The following is a 15,290-nucleotide window of genomic DNA, read 5'->3' as shown; positions in this document are numbered from 1 at the left end:
TGGTTTGTTAATAAATATTGGTAATTGTGGTACAAGAGATGATTCTAAACAATAAGTCGGAAATAGGGAATAATATTTTTACATACGTCGTTTTTTGGGAAAATCGAGTTTGAAGATTTGTTTAGTATAGTTTGACGTGAAAAAGTACCAGCTAGATATGAGTAAACAATCAGCAGCAGGTTATCATATGACACATATTGTCAATATTTCATGGTTTTCGACGATAATGTGGTTTGTTAATAAATATTGGTAATTGTTGTACAAGAGATGATTCTAAACAATAAGTCGGAAATAGGGAATAATATTTTTACATACGTCGTTTTTTGGGAAAATCGAGTTTGAAGATTTGTTTAGTGTAGTTTGATGTGAAAAAGTACCAACTAGATATGAGTAAACAATCAGCTGCAGGTTATCATACAACACGAGAGAATAAGTCAAAAGCGTACAATACAGTGTTTTCGTTGAAGGCCTAACCCCTCATTTTCGAGAAAATAATGCGTTGGGCGTGTTTGATCGAACACGAAGTGGTGTCTGACGTGTACGCGTATGCGCACGATACATTTTCAAATTTATTTTTCTCGATTATGAAACGAGAATCGAACGTCTTATGAAAAAATCTCGTTTCACATTTTCGATTTATTTTTAAGTGTAGTTTACATCCCTGGCGATTGTTTGCTCTTGCGCGGTTCCGAATTAGGCAAATTTAAATGTACTTGTCAAATCTTGGAAATTGATCTTCTCGAAGACGAAACCTGAGACGAAAAAATGTTGTTGAAATTTTCTTCTTTTTTTTTTTTCACGTACAATCGATCCCTGTCCGGCTATGCTAAGATTATCGTCCCACCCAGTATATTGATAATCTTACAAGTTTGATTGATATTATTTAGAATAGGACACCATAAGAGATACGTGTTACATAAAGTTAATCTAGTCATCTTCTTTCTCTGTTTCTCGGTGTTTGAAGTTTCTTTCATTTTTTATGGGATATTGCTTTTTCTTTTGATGTATTATTTTCTTTTTTATTTTTTTTTCTTTTTCGTTTTGGTTGTTAATTCTTTTAATTCGTTCGAAGTTCTTCCTTCGAATATTTTAAGAAAAACCCTTTGCATCGAACGTAACAGTTGGTTTAATATTGCGCATTGGGCGTTGCACATGTGAGAAGCATCTGTAGTTTCCTCGTACCTTCCTCGTTTATGTTTCATGTTATTCTAAAAGATTCCATAATTTCAATGAAAAAAAGCTTAAACTTCACCGTTTTGACGTTCCCATGTCGTTCTCTGTAATTGCAAAAGGCGAACAGATGTTGCCTTCTCTCTAGTCACTTTAATGTGGATCATTCTTCATTTGTAGATCGTAAGATATGTTTTATAAAAACGAATTTTTTGCTATATTCTATCAACTGGAAGACCAATTGGTCAAACGGTAATTCATTTCTGACCCAATAAACTAACTTCTCCACTACGCTCAAACGAGTAACTTGAAAAGTAGCATATCTCAAAAAGAGTAACTCATTACCAAAGTTAATGCAATTCAGCAACTTGAAAATTAGCGTCTCCCAAAAAGAATACTTCATCACCAAAGCTAATGCAATTCGACTTCTAATTCGACGAATCCATTACATTTCCCTCTGTATTAAACCCCATTTCACCAATTTCAAGAGAACCAAATTAACTTGACTGATCGCCAATAAGTTTGCTCTCGAAAATTATTTTTTACAACAGTGCACCTTCGTACAAACGTGAAACCAAGTCTGTGAAATGTCACAATGTTTGTCTCAACAGAACAAAATGGACCGTACGTAATTCGACAAAATAGTATAAAACAAAAAACATTGTGCGTCTATTATTTCCTAAAACGAAAGAAACTTTTCGGACGACCTAATAAATCGCTGCTGAAGCTAATCCGATTCAATTCCTAACTCGACGAACCCACTATTCTCTATTTATTAAATTTTATTCGATTGGGGAAGCCAATTTCTCCCAGAAAAAAAATAATTCATCCCTCGAAACCTCCCGGCAAGTTCATTTTTCCACCCCACCGAAGTGACTCGAAAACTAGCGCATCTAGAAAAGAATAATTCAACCAGATCGCTACCATAGTCAATCCGATGAATCCGCTATACTTTGCATTGTATTCCATTAAAATCCCGTTTCATTGGAACACGAATCTCCGCCAAACAAGTATAATTCGTTGCTAAAGCGATAACTCAGGTCGTCCGTAGCGTTGAAGTAACTCGAAGATGAGCATATTTGTAAAAGAACAGTTGGACCGGATCGATGGTAAAGCTAATCGAATTCAATTTCCACCTGGGCAATGCCACTTTTTCTCTCGTTGTTCACAACGAACGTCAGAAAAATCCATTTCTTCCGAAGACCAACAAGTTCATTGATTCTCGGCAATTGGCCATAATCAAACTCGTTAAACTTTTTCAAAGTGTATAGTAGGTACCCTCGGCTAGATGCCGTTCAGTCCCTCGAGAGATCGTTAAAACGTGGTCGGACGTACGTACGCTTGTGTGTGTGTGTCGCGAGTAGCCTACAGGCGTGGCGTCGCGCATCGAAAAAGATGAGAGGGCTAATAAAGGCTTAGAAATAGATGGTCAGCCTTTGGCGATCGAGCGGATTTACGACGCCTCGTGTATCATTATCATATTCCACGTAGCTAGCCGCGAGATCGCGTCGCGTAATAGAAGGTATCGTGCGATTCGCCGATAATTCATACGGCGATCGTAATGCTCGTCCAGCGGCGCTATTTCATCCGATTAATTATTTATTCAATCGTGTAGTTCATATCGTGTGATGAATTGAACGTTACCTCCTTTTCAAACGAACAGCTGTCACTCGTGAGAAATAATTCGCTGTTATCGTGCAGAATTCTGTTTCGGCAGGAGGAACGTGGATATACTTGCGCTGCAATTTTATATCGAGATTTTCCGATCTTTTGGTCAGACGTTAGATAGACATGACAAATGGAAGAGGAGGCGGACAAGAAAAATGATCATAGGGGAAGCGTATAAAGAAGACTTCAGAGGTGATCGTACGCAGTGCACGAAGACAGTATAAATAATAGTGTTAATATCGCGGACGATAATATCTATGAAGCGACTGTGAATAATAGGCTTCGTACCAGAAATGATAATGCTCACCGGACGACTATGAATGATAGGGTTAATGTTACAAATGGTTATACCTACGAAGTGTTATAAACAACGTTATTAATTGTACAAATGGCACACATCTACGAAATGTTAGGTTTGGAGTGATTAGTATTTGGTTTGAACGGTGCTTTCTTATCTATTTCATGGAATATTTTATTATGGAATAAGAAGAGCATATTTTGTTATGGAACAGATAATGAAATACTAAGTTGAGGCAAGTATCGCTGCCAATTGGTCACTGAAGAAAATGAAAACTTAATTCATGAAAGTTGACTGAGAATCAATTAGATTAATTCGTAATTCACAATTTATACTGTTGACCTAGTTACAAAATGCTATCTTTTTTTTTATAATTTTATTCCTCCAATCATTATACTCATCAGAAAATTACTCTTCGTTAAGATCAAGGAAATTTTAGTATACTTTTACTTTTGTATTGTAATACATTTTTCGATTTATTTAAAACAATACATTATATTTCAAGGATACGGATATTCGAGAATGTAAGAAAAAATGTACATACACGCGTTTGTAAAATAACGTCAGATGGAAGGTTCCTGCGGCTGGTTACTTCTGGTTTCATATTCCAACGCGTGGATATTTTCGGAGGCTGTGCTCCTTGTCGTCGCACAAGACCGAAAGAAAGGGGTTGTGAAAGGGGAAGAGTCTAATTTGTACTTTCTAACATAGAGAGGGTCCGGGAAAACGGCGGCTCTCTTTCATAAATAATAAAAAAAAAAAAAAAAAAAATCCCATCTAGAGATTGAAACTTTATTTTTAACTTTGAGTATCTCACAGTTATTACGGAGTACATAATTCAACAGCTTTATACCTCGCATAATGGCCAACCTTTAATAATCCTGTTTACTTTCTCCTATTTTTAGCGTAGCTCTAACACTATTACCCATTCTTTGTCCTCTCTTGTATTTCTAACGCTTTAATTTTTCATAGTTACAATATTCTATTGTATATCCAACGTCATATTAAGACACCATAATGAATTATAATTTGTATACTTTTCCCTTCTATACAATTACCCGTGATGTCCTTGATTTCAATACGCTTTAATACAGAAAAACGTACAGTCTGTTTAAATAACAACGTCGTATTGAAAAATGGATAGGCTAAGAATTTGTAAACTGTGGATATGCAGAAGTAAATTTCCCAGCAGGCATATTTCAATCTACAAGGAGTTATCAATAATTGTATTATCAGAGCTGTCAATAAAATAGCAGCTATCGACGTGAGTAAATTCTAAATTCCATTCTTTTATTCGTCTACATATATATATATATAAAAATATGAATTTCTATGAATATCCACAGTTTACTTATATGCGTATTTCAAACTGCTATTCCAGTCTTGCAAAATGTACAGACTTCGTGTTAAGTATGAGATATGTTAAGCTTGTTGGTTGGAAAGGTAAACCATGAGCCGGAGCCAAAGAGAAATCTAACTGGAAATTCGTCGTATCCCGGAAGGCAAGGATTATTGAAAATAAATAAAAAGCAAAGTACAACCTTCGAGTAATAACAGAATATACAAATTGTACAAAATATAGCGGGCCACGCTGTACGTAGAAGGCCAATCTTCGAATATCGACATCTCGGCAGACACGTTTGCATCCATTGTGCCTTGAAGCATCGAGGCTCTGATATATCGAGACCAGATATCTGCGTCGTTTTTAAGTCGCTAATTTATTCAAGCAGCGAGGACAACCGATACAAGGATATCCGAGCTCATTCAAAGAGCTAATCCGCGATCCTGCTGTCACCTGGCCGACCAATTAGAGGTTGAATTTACTGCAACGCCAAAAGGGTAGAACGTTGGAGAATATCGAGAGACAGCAAGTGCCATACTTTATCATTTTATTACGTTATGCCAAGAGTGAAACTCGATATCTCGACACCGAATCGTCAACTTTGAGACGTGTCTTCACGCTGATATTAAACTTATGAAAATACGAACGCACGAGAAATTGAGATATTCGAGACTTCGGAAGGATAAAATTAGTCGAGCGGCTGTGACTGGAAATTGTAAAATTGCTTTAATGCGAATTCAACTGGTTGCCGTTTTCCACTTAGATGTATACGGTGATTTTCAAACGGAGAGCAGCGTTGTGTATAAGACGTTTCAGAACCGAAACCAAGGAGCTGCTGTGCTAACTACGTACCTGGCGAACGTGTAAATTGCGAATGGTCGAGGATTTTTATTTATACGGTGGTCTCCAAATAGAAGGCGGCAGCCTTCAAGCCACAAGGATCTGAGTTAGATAATTCGGAATTTAAAGAATTGTTGCGCTAACTATATATTTTGTGAGTAAATGGTCGGTGGTTTTCAAATAGAAAGCGGCAGTGTCTGTAAGATGTTTTGGAAGTTAAGGAACTGTTTACTGTAAATATATATATTTTGTGGTCGGTGGTTCTCAGACAGAAAGCTACAATGTGTATAGAATGTTAAAGAATTGAAAAATCTGCTGGGATAACTATGTATCTTCTGAGTAAATGGTTGGTGTTTTCCAATTTTATGGCGGTTCTCAGGTAACGAGAAAGCGTGTAGGATGTTCCAGTAGGATTTGTTGCAAAGTACTGATTCAAAAACAAGCACAATCACTTTTCCAAACGTACTATAAATTCATATATCCGCAATAATAAACCATGCAATTTTCCAATACAAGATCTATACCTTTCTTTCTACATAAATACAATAAAAATATTGCAGCTACTCTTATCGCTGTACATCTTCAATTGTGGGTTAATTAGGTAGAAGATGGTACAGGATGATGAGGGAAAGAATTCTTATCTAATGAAGCTACAGTGACTTTGTCGCAAAAGCATTTTATGTATATATTATACAGAACATTCTCAAGCGTCTCGTTAGCGCTGTAAAGAGACACAGCTGTCGCGATTATGTTGATAAAATTAGAAACGGATCTGGAAATGTGTATAGAACTTACAAGATATTTACCAGTAGCATATACCAGTAGCAAATATCATCAGTGTTGGAGCAATCGATTATTTGCTATACGAATAAACCACTACATTTAGTTAGTCGATCTTCAGCTCTGATAGTATAATATGTTTAAAACTATCGTCGTATTGATACAATATTTATAATGTTTATGCTAATTTTTCGCTAAGTGTACGTTTGCAATGTCTTGTGACTTCTATATACATTTTCAGATCGGTTGCAAATTTTACCGATATAATCACGACAGCTGTGTCTCTTTACAGCGCTAATGAAATTTCAAAAAGTGTCGTGCAATGCACGAAATATATTCGTAAAAATATCCCGCGGTAAATACTCTCATACTTCTATCAACCATTACACGTACAAAATCTTGCTTATTAATAACATGCTTAATCTACACTATCGAGTAGAAATTCTGAAACACCCAGTATACCAGAGAAGACAACGTTTTAAACAGAGTCTCACGGAATGTAACCGTGAAACGTTCGGATAAATAAAGGATGGATCTAAGCGCCTGAACGTAACCAAGCTCGAATTGGCCAATTAAACTTTCTGATGCGCGTCTCACGCACGAATACCGCGTGTATCAAATAGAAGCGATTCGACGCAACGAACGTGAAGCTTTAATTACGTTATAACGTCAGGTTATCGTGATACAGAAATATCGTTCTCGTGGAAAATCCATAAATACGTTTAACGATTTTCCATCGATCGGTGGTAGCCTAACTCGCGCAGGAGAAGACACGATCGATCGTACGATTAATATATCGCATCACGAGCTTGTTACGTAGATCTGCAGTATCTGGTGGATTGCTGGATTGCTGGTCGATTAAATTACCGCGTATCCGTGAAATGGTAATATTCGCGCCGATATCGCGCAATCTTACGATATTCACGCGTAAATGGAACTGTTCGCATAAATGGACAGGGATAATAAATCGAGTGGAGGGACAGCGATTGCGAAATTTAGTGGAACGTTATTAGAGACGTTGCAATGAGATATACGTAACTGTGGCCAGAAATTACGAGAAATTTATTATACGTGAACTTTCACCATTAAATCCTATAAATTCTTCGAAAATAGAACGACCAATGTATAAATTAGAGAATTAAGAACTTGTATAGTTGACAGGAATGGTATATAGTGGGATTAGGAATATTTCCTCGTTGAAACGTTATCTCGATCATCAAATTGATTATCCGTGAATTTTTATCCTCATTTTCGTACTTGGTATTTTATTTTCCTACTTGATACTATCCTGCTGATAGTCGATTATTTATTTTCTAAATATGCTTAATGCGTTGTGCTTTACGAATCGATCACGCGAGAACATTTAGTGAGAAAAGAAAGAAAATATTTTTCAATACGAAGCTCGCGCCTAATAATCTTCTAAATTGGATGTCTTCCTAAGGCTCGTAAAATAATCCCGGAAGTGTCTAGTATTTTATAGTGGAAAGATTAAAAACAAAAGAAAATAGTATTACATAGTAAAAGCATTATAATATTGCAAGATATTATCACTGTATAATATATGTATTTATCCAGCATAGTAATTTAAAGAATCCCATACGTGTTCCTTATTCTCACCACTCGAATGGATAATTTCGCTCGTCAATGAACGTCCATCAATGAATGGATCTTCTTAAAGAGCTGAATAGAGCTTGGCTAGCTGACACCGATGCCAGGTATTGTTTGCAGCTGGAAAGATTTCACTTCGGACGGCGTTTCTTTTTTTTTTTTTTTTTTTTATTTTTCTTCTTCTTCTTGTTCTTCCAACCCGCTGCCGCTGCGGTAATTTGCCGCCAACCACTCGTCTGTATCGGACCTAAAAGTGCAAGTGCTATGGGCACACGCCCACAATCTTAAGTACCTGGCATTGGCGCTAGCTAGCCAGGCCCTATTCAACTCTTTAAGATCTATTCTACAGAATTCCAACAATATATTGCACACCTCGCCGGCAGGCGTTTAGAATTTTATTTCAGCGCTCAGCTTATAAAAATTCATGGACTGTAAATTTCAGTATTTGCTCTGGTCAAATAGAAGTCAGTTCGTTCAAATAAAATAACAGGTAATCCTATTACTTATTATACGTTTTATTCGACTGACCTGATTCATTCTAATAAAGGATTACTTGAAAACTATCTATTTACATTTCCATACAAAATGAATCTTTTTCTCTGTTGTTTCCCAAATGAGAATAACAAATTAATCGATATATTTCATTGCTTCAAATCGTTACTTTTTCAAATAGAATTTGCCCAAGCACAAAGAGAATCTTTTTCTCTGTTGTTCCAAAAATAAGAATAACAAATTAATCGATATATTTCATTGCCTCAAATCGTTACTTTTTCAAATAGAATTTGCCCAAGCACAAAGAGAATCTTTTTCTCTGTTGTTTCCCAAATAAGAATAACAAATTAATAGATATATTTCATTGCCTCAAATCGTTACTTTTTCAAGTAGAATTTGCCCAAGCACAAAGAGAATCTTTTTCTCTGTTGTTTCCAAAATAAGAATAACAAATTAATCGATATATTTGATTGCTTCAAATCGTTATTTTTTTTAATAGAATTTGCCCAAGCACAAAGAGAATCTTTTTCTCTGTTGTTTCTAAAATAAGAATAACAAATTAATAAATATATTTCATTGCCTCAAATCGTTACTTTTTCAAATAGAATTTGCCCAAGCACAAAGAGAATCTTTTTCTCTGTTGTTTCCAAAATAAGAATAACAAATTAATAGATGTATTTCATTGCCTCAAATCGTTACTTTTTCAAGTAGAATTTGCCCAAGCACAAAGAGAATCTTTTTCTCTGTTGTTTCAAAAATAATAATAACAAATTAATGGATATATTTCATTGCCTCAAATCGTTACATTTTCAAGTAGAATTTGCCCAAGCACAAAGAGAATCTTTTTCTCTGTTGTTTTAAAAATAATAATAACAAATTAATAGATATATTTCATTGCCTCAAATCGTTATTTTTTCAAATAGAATTTGCCCAAGCGCAAAGAGAATCTTTTTCTCTGTTGTTTCCCAAATAAGAATAACAAATTAATCGATATATTTCATTGCCTCAAATCGTTACTTTTTCAAATAGAATATGCCCAAGCCTGTCGCCTATTTATACGAAACACTCAATTTCATAATTTCTCACATTCAGCTCATTCCCTTGGGTCTCCGCTTCGTTTGTACGTCGCTGATATTCCATGAATTTTGTGTCCCGCAACATCCCCGGGGATGTAGAGGATGTCTTGAAAACATCAAACGTTTTTCCTACGGTTTCGATAAGCTTTTTAACAGGTGGCCGGTGCAAGGGAACCCGAGGGAAGCTTTCGCGAGCCTCGGCGATCCCAAACATACGCTCAGCCGCACATCTCTGACGACGGTACCTTGTCCTTGTAATCAGCGCTATTAACGTCTGAAGCATCGTCTCGGATGAATAAATAGTCGGTAGATGGTGTGCCGCTATCTAGTATCTCGAAAAGATATAAGATCTCGGCAGATCGATATTTCAAAGTCCGAAGGAATCGATTGAATTTAACATCTTGTTTTTAATGTTAATCGCTGTTGATATTGGTGTTAGCTAAAACGAAGCGAAATGCTTTAAGTTTGATAGCGTTATCAAATTGAGGCGTCTCGAATTTTACAGGGATGCAACTATACGAGTGCGTGGTCTATATCGCGGTATCTAAAATTGTGATAGGTAATTGACAGCCGGATATCTTGGGTAATACATTTTACATCTTTATATTGGAGAATTTTCAGAATGGCGACAGAGCCTATTTAAATGCCGATACATCGATAACGGAGGTTCGTACCTGTGTTTTAATTGCGCGTATATTTCAAATGCCTGATATTGTAAACATTCGATCGATTTGATACGGTATCTTCGAAGTGCGAAGTAAATGCTTAATTAAAGTATTTCCAGCATGTATATAGCTTCGATTTTAGCAGCATGTTACACCTTAAATCGTTGCTTCTTCGAATATTTCAAGGTTTAATAATTGCAAATATTAAAACGGCGAAATGTATCCAATTCCTGTGTACGTGTTTGCAAATATACTAGATTACGTTGAATTAAATGTCTCTATATATAGTGGCGAATATTTCAATACTCCACTACTCATTGACCACATGATCGAAGTACATTTACAAATCCATCAATATTCTGATACGCAGTACGATATACCCAGAGCAGTAGTATCAAAGCAGACTAATAAATATTTAACGCTCTTCTGTGAAATATTCTTCTACGAAACAGAATGAAAGAGAAAGTTTTTCTGATTAAATGTTACCAAGTTCTATAACAATTGGCATAAAACAAATTGGTACATCAATCGATTTCTACGATAATTCTGGACAACAGCAGCTTCTAATTCCCCAGGCTATTTTTAAAAAATGAAAAAGAATTTTCTTGAGACCTTAGAAAAATTTGTAACGCATCGAAAATCTTATTTAACTTAAAAAAATTTCACCATCAATATCTTTAGTTATTTCGAAGAAAGCATCGTTATTTACGATATTCTATTCTCACACCCTGTACATCCATACTCTGCAACCTGTAATAATAATTTCCTTTTCTTTTTGTTTTCTATTCGTATTTTACGATCAACTGTTTACGACCAATCGCACAACAGAATTATAACAATAACGTAATCAATAAACCACAAGAAAACGATGCACTGAAGCATCGTTGTACCTGCGCTATCAACCAATTTGTTTTCTGCCTAATCGGCGTATCTAACGTGCGACGTTCCCTGTAAATGCGGCGACGAAACGCCACGCCGCGAACTTAAGATCGGTATCGCTCGCAGCGCAATGTTCAGAAGGTGAAGGTTAACGCGATCTAACGAGCGGCCGTCACCTCTTCTGCGTGCCTTTCCTCTATCTGCCGCGAAATGCGCTGGAAAAACACGCTTATCGCGTTGCTCACGTATCTATGCTTCGCTAACGACCGACCGGCATGTATTTTCGCGCTTAAATACGATCCAATTATGTACATACTTGCGCAATGGGATTTTCATTGACAGATTAAAACAAGACTAGCATCGGCTGGCTGAAAATAATTTTTGTTTTTTATTCCAAAAATTGCTCTCTTTATTTCAAAACCGTTTGCAATTCTGCATTGATTAACTTTTGTTCAAGCAATTTGTCTCACCTATATCTTTGAAGACTGTTTTTTATTACCATTTAGTGTATCATAGCGCTATGAAAATACGTTGAATATATCGTACAATATTATTTAATATCGACGATAATAAATCAAATGAAGTGGACATTATCGATATGAAATTTTCTTGAAACTGTCGTAATTTTGAATTATTCTGCTACGATATTATTTTTTCATATTGTAATAGTCGCTGTACTATTAACGCCAGCATAATGGAATTAATGAAAAATTCTGTCTTGCCTAATATTATTTTCACGAACGGAAAAGTAAAAAAAAAAAGGAAGATGGCCTACCGCGTAAATAAGTTTACAATTTTTCTCATTTCGAAATATTTGTTAAATTTCAAAGTTACATTGAGAAAGTATAAGGAAGTTGCCACACCATCTAGAAATCGATTTAAACTGTCAGAAGCTTAGAACTGGTGGTAATGGGAACAGAGAAACAGTGCTTCAGGGATGACAATCTGATCTTCTGAGGATCACACGTGGTATTAGCGTGTCAGAAGCTAACTGGGATTTGCTTGTTACACGCGTTTCCGGGGTGTTTCCGTGGCATCAGATTTTCCGTTATGACGCTCTTTATCTTTTCCGTCCACGTGGCAAGGAAACGTGACCGGGTTTCCGCATCGCGTTTTCGACAGGAAGACACGTTGATCCCGCGGAAGGGTTTCTACCTTTTACCAATTAACAGGTTAAACAAAGTGTTGGCCGCACGTGCGTGTAGTAGTTGGTTCCTGTTTTGTAATTCTGTAGCTAATAATATACACGGTGACGAAGAAAAATGTCTACGCTACAAGTTCTCCTGTAAAGAATACACTGTGCAAATTTGTAAAAGAATACGATCTTTTTATTGAATTTTTAAAATACATCTTTGGTAGGTTTAATCAGAGGATATTGAGATTTCGATGTTTGGAAATTTTATGAACAAAGAGAATCGACACCTTGTAAATGAAAGAAATTGAAAATTTATATGAAAATTTGTAGAAAAGCAGTTTGGCAATTTGGGAAGAGCTCAGGAATCTTTGAAAAATTTTGATAAATTCAAGGAAAAGAGGATTAACATTTTGTTAACTCAGGAATTTTGCAACTTTATAAAGAAGAGAAATAAACTTGAAAATTTTTCTGTTTCGTAAAAGAAATGTTTAAAATTAAGAAGGAAAGGATTTAATAAACAAGAATGACAAGAAATGTTATGAAAGAGAACCAGTGATATATAATAAAAAATAACGATCAAATTAATAAATGTTTATTAATTTAAATATCGAATAAACGATATGGCAATAGCTATTATGCTATTATATTCTAATTTATTAGCACTAGAATCTCTGTAACTGGAAACTTCGATTATCAAAACATCCATCTTATTCCACTATCAACGTTATTGATCATCAAATGACGATTTGATAGGTTTAAGATCCCTCTCAACGTTAGCATTTGCACAAGATGTTAATTACTTTCTCGTCAGTTGATTCATTATGATTCACGTAATAGCAGCGAAGTTCTAATTAACCGAGGGAAACTTGACCTGTTCCAGACGGTTGTTTGCTTGCACAATATTTACCATTGATTATTTTTGTACACATCATGTCAAATGTCAAAAATCAAATTTAAGAATTAAGAAATATAAGCTCTGATATATTTGTTTAACGTACATTACCTGTATTAACAAACTAAGGAATTTTTCACGTTGCGCTTATGATATAATATTATTTTGGATAATAAATAATCCGAAAAATTCTGTCAAACGCTGCTAATATTTGTATAAATGAGCCGCGTTCTCGTTATCTAACGATTATCGTCTGTCCACTCTATCTAGTCGAGTACGTGCAGATAAGAGATTAATAAACTACTCGCTATATTACAGTAATTTTACATTACATTAATTTCCAAACGATACTTTCAACATTTTATAAAGTTTCATCAATTGACACCGTTGCAGTTGCTTACAAAATGATTATAACATGAGCGCAACGTAAGAAATTCTTTAGTTTGTTTATACAGGTAATATGTTGGGTTGGCAACTAAGTGATTGCGAATTTTGCCATTACCACCTAATGAGAAATCCCGCAACCACTTAGTTACCAACCCAGTAAATTAAAGAATTATGTAACAGCCTAATTCTTTCCTTGGTTCTTAAATTTGATTCACATTTGTGGATTTTATGATTATAAAATGCTGTGTACAAATTCGCTCTTAACGCAAAAATAAAAATTGCAAATGTTGCATTATGATGCCGGTTAATGAAAAATGTATTAATATGTTCGGATAAGTAAGGGATCGCATAAATATTTGACGATAATAAACGTTAGTCTTAACGTGAAAACGATACTACGTTCCTTTCATAATAATCTTATCGCGCCTTTAGAATTCATAAATCATAAATGTACGTACATATGTATGCATATAATTTGAATTACAGCCAGTTTGAATTATAGATGAATGGATTAATCACAATTGTATCAGAGTAGAAAGATCTTCACGGTTGATGGATCAACTTGGTCATTGTTGGTAGTGATCACAGACCATCCATAGCGTTCCAGACATAACACTCCAATAGCCGTGATCGTCTAGTGGTTAGGACCCTACGTTGTGGCCGTAGTAACCCAGGTTCGAATCCTGGTCACGGCAATGTGCCAAGGCACATTGTCACGGTGGAGGTTTATTTTTTTTTTTTTGTATTTAATTTTCTCAAAAGTTTTCTTGGCTCGGTTTTAACAAAAATAAAAATTTGCAATAAAATTATAATTCTCTTGTTGACTTGCTCGCGACAGTTCGTAAATGGACGATCAATGAAGTAATTGAAGCGACTGGAATTTGTATTAGCAAAGGAGATATTACTGTATTACTGTAATTTGCATATTACTGTTCTAAATGTTTTAGAACATTGAAAGATCATGATAAAATTTTGTGGAAAAATAATTCTACGAATTTCAATGCTCTGGAATTTTTCATTGAGCAAAGGATGATAAGATTTCTTTATTCTGTAAGTTAAATCTACCTACTATGGATTTCTAAATAAAATTGCGTCCTGGATTATTTAAAAATTCATATGATAATATAATTAATATTTGTCGTATCAATGTCACTCAGATCAACCTGGAATAGTCCTAGAAATATGTGACATAAGCGAACGATAACGATACAAGTTTCCTATCATATTCGCTTTTTGTATCGAGTGCAGCTCGATGGATTAATTAAATTGAGAGAAACAAAAAGTTTTATTTAACGTGAATCCAGATGTTTTATCAAAGTAATTTCATACAAGACTCAAAATTGAAGTTTTATTTATAGAAGAATTGTTTCATCGAAATTTTATTGAAGAGGTATAATCAATTCAAATGTATTTACTTATAATTTATTCTTATGCTTAGAACTTGTGAAAAAGTAATCGAAGTAACAATGCTCATACATAAATACAAAAATACTTTTTTTAAACAACATCGAATATTGTACGTGATAGTTTCTAATGACGTTGCAAACATTTCTATACATTTAATTATTCGGACATAATAAACGTTTGTACAAAGCTCCATTATCGCTAATTCTTCTGCATCTAATTACTATAAATAAACAAATGTGAACGAGGAAAATCTATTTTATAATAATCGACTAAAAATCTCTACTATCATTAATTCGATTAAACTCACATCAAAAGATGCAAAGGTTCGCAAAAGACTAAAATTTCGTGAATATCGTAGCTTGTTAAACGTAAGAAAACGTCGCGTTTGCAACAGTAAAACTCCGGTTCAAGGAACTTCCCCGCGGATCAACAGGAAGTCCCTCGTTCGATCTTTACACGACTTCGCCAGCACGCTAAACCACAACGTGACAGGTCCAGTGGAACGTGTAGCGCGTTGCGGTAGGTCCTTGTCATGAGAACGATAAATCTCGTGAGTCCAATATTCGCCACGAGAAACGTTCTCCGCCTGTTTCGCGGAACCATAATGAAAATTCCATGTAATTCCAATACATACGAGTACATCTGTGCCCT

The 15,290-nt window shown here is 35.2% G+C and overlaps 1 non-coding gene across 1 annotated transcript; it reads left to right on the top strand.

The window, feature by feature from the left end:
- Positions 1–13,855: 13,855 nt before the first annotated feature.
- On the top strand, positions 13,856–13,927 carry Trnah-gug (transfer RNA histidin (anticodon GUG)). The gene has a single exon. It is a non-coding gene; the product is annotated as a tRNA-His (tRNA).
- The last annotated feature ends 1,363 nt before the right edge of the window (positions 13,928–15,290 follow it).

This window comes from Bombus fervidus, chromosome 9 (genome assembly GCF_041682495.2).
Source record: "Bombus fervidus isolate BK054 chromosome 9, iyBomFerv1, whole genome shotgun sequence".
NCBI lineage: Eukaryota > Metazoa > Arthropoda > Insecta > Hymenoptera > Apidae > Bombus > Bombus fervidus.
Note: the sequence above shows the minus strand (reverse complement) of the source record. Positions and strands in the feature narration are given on the sequence as shown.